The sequence below is a fragment of the Pteropus vampyrus genome, unplaced genomic scaffold, assembly GCF_000151845.1.
Source record: "Pteropus vampyrus isolate Shadow unplaced genomic scaffold, Pvam_2.0 Scaffold3297, whole genome shotgun sequence".
Taxonomy (NCBI): domain Eukaryota; kingdom Metazoa; phylum Chordata; class Mammalia; order Chiroptera; family Pteropodidae; genus Pteropus; species Pteropus vampyrus.
The window spans coordinates 941-3,493 of NW_011892078.1; the positions used below are offsets into that span (position 1 = coordinate 941).

Sequence of the window (2,553 nt, forward strand, 5' to 3'; positions counted from 1 at the left end):
TAGAGAGTGAGAGAAATGGCTGGTAATTCATATGTATGACACGGGACTAGTGTCCAGATTATATAAAGTCTCACGACTCAACAATGAAAAGAAAAATCACAATTTTTAAAAGGGCAAAAGATATGAATAGATGTTTCTCCACAGAAGACATACAAATGGCCAAAAAACACATGTAAAAATGCCGAGTATCAGTAGTTATTCGCAAAATGCAAATGAAAACCACGATGAGATGCCACTTTACACCAACTACGACAGGGTGGGGAGGAGCTGGGACTTTCGTCCACTGCCAGTGGCAATGGCCCACAGCCACTTCGGGACTCAGTCTCAGAAGATTACCGTGCGACGCAGAAACCCCACTCCTGGCTTCCCAGAGACCTGAAGACAGGTGTTCAAACAAAAGCCTCCATGTGAGTGCTCACGGCAGTGTTTTTTGTGACAGCAAGTGGGAATCGGGCCGTGTCCATGAGGAGTGGATGAACTAAGTGGGGTCCGGCCGCACGGTGGAATATTATTCAGCAATGAACAGTTAAGTGCCGGCACACACCACAACATGAATCTTGAAAACAGTAAGCGAAGTGAAAGGCCAGTCACGGGAGCCCACATGTTGTGATTCTGTTTATGGCGCATGAAATGCCCAGAATAGGCAGATCTATAGAGACGACATTAGTGCTTGTCCAGGGCTGAGTGGGGGATGAGGGGGAGGAAAAACGGGGAGCGACTGCCAATGGGTCTCTTTTCGGGGTGATAAAATGTTCTAAAATTACATTGTGGTGATGGTTGTACAACCCAGTAAATATACTAAAAATGCCATACACTTTAAACGGGTGAACTGTGTGATATGTGGATCTCAGGAAGGCTTTCAGAGGAGCCAGTTCTGGACGGCAGGCTTATGGCGACTTTTATCTTTTTGTTCATCTGTATCTTCTACAGCGGACAGTGTTTGCAGTTCAAAAAAAAAAGGAACGAAGTTACTGGTTTAAATGGTGAATCTCGACAAGGTGACGTCTTAGAAGTAAGCGTAGCGGCCCCCGGGTCTCAGCCCGGTCTTCGGTGGCGTGAGTGTCCCAGCGAGAAGGAAGCTGCCCCTCGTCCCATGCCACTTCCTGCATCTCTTATTGTTCTCCACTGTAAAATACAGGAAGTGTTTTTTCTTTTTTTTTTATCCTTCAAATAATGAAATCTGTGGGTGTTCCTCTTTTTTCATTTTCTGTGGTGATTCATTTCAGGCTGACTCTTTCCGTTTTTGACTTTTCATTGTTTGCTGCCTCTCCAGAACCTTCTGCACCTTAAGGTCTGGATTTGCGTGGTAGCGCGTTCAGTGCGGTTTCCCGAATCGAGTTTAGTGCTGTCATCCACTCTAGCAGATCGCATCCTGCTCCTTCTCTGCCCCCGTGGCCGGTTACATGACCCCCAGCAGCGATACATATAAGTGGCAATGAATGCACGTTGCAAAAAAAATCTTACATTTCAGTGTGCCAGTATAATACCATCCTGTGGGAATTAAAATGATTGCGTTAGATTATAAATAGTCTCAAAGATTACATAAAAATATTTTTAAAGAATTAGGGGCTTTCTCTTTATGATGGCAGAGCATGTCAACGTGTTGATTAGTTACTTCATTGCAGGTGGGTGCGTCAAGCGCTATCAGATGATAACTGGGCTTGAGGAAGGCCAGGTTTCCATAAGTAGGCAGGTATCAGTTTGTATGTCGATAATTTCTTGATGTGACTGGGGAAACCCACCCATTTGGCCTCAGAAGTTCTGAGAGTTGAGAGAAGTCATAATCTTTGAGGCACCAACTTATAATTCTAAAAACGTATAAGTAAAAAGAATCCAATAACGATCTGTCTTTCCTGTACCGACTATACCTGCATGTAACCTTTAGTTATAGAGGGATTCTAGCTAGTAAGCGAAGCAGGCATAATCGAATTAGAATATCACAGTGTTACAACCTGTAATGAAATGACGGGTATAAGCAAAGATCATCAGTGGCTGCTGAAAGTATTAGGTGAATAACTGATGGGGAGCTCTGCGCTGGATGGTTGGGCCTGGCAATGCCTGAACCCACTGATCGATCTCAGCCACGCTGGAAGAGACAGTCAGGCATTTGGTACCTCGTGATGGAGGCGCACAAAACCACTTACCGATCAACCATTTATTCATGCCGAAAAAATTAAACCTAAATCCGATGGAGCCTCTCAACGTACCAACTTACAGAAAACGTACGAGACGGAGCAGTGTCTTACACGACAACCCTGAGCTGCCATCAGCAGAATTCAGACCACGGCAAAACTCACTGCATTCCGAGGACGAGAAAGAGAATGAAGCATAGGAGCCCAGAGTTTGCACGAGACACATAAACTAAACGGACGTGTGATCCTTATTTGGCTCTTGATTTAAACAAACCGAATGTAAAAATTTCAAGAGCTGCCAAGAGGGCTCGCCCTACCGAAGGCGAAACGCAGACGGCAAACCCCACCTTCTCTCTCCGACCGGCCGGCGGGAGCCCCCATGCGGGGCCTGCCCTGTGGTTAAACCTCCCTGCCTTGAGCT

General features: G+C 45.7%; 1 long non-coding RNA gene across 1 annotated transcript in view; it reads right to left on the minus strand.

Annotated features, from left to right (window-relative positions):
- Positions 1-600: 600 nt before the first annotated feature.
- Positions 601-2,553, minus strand: part of LOC111734667 — a 5,161-nt gene continuing 3,208 nt past the window's right edge. The window contains exon 2 of the long non-coding RNA XR_002778540.1: positions 601-1,491. This is a non-coding gene — a long non-coding RNA (uncharacterized LOC111734667). The remainder of the gene's footprint in view (positions 1,492-2,553) is intronic.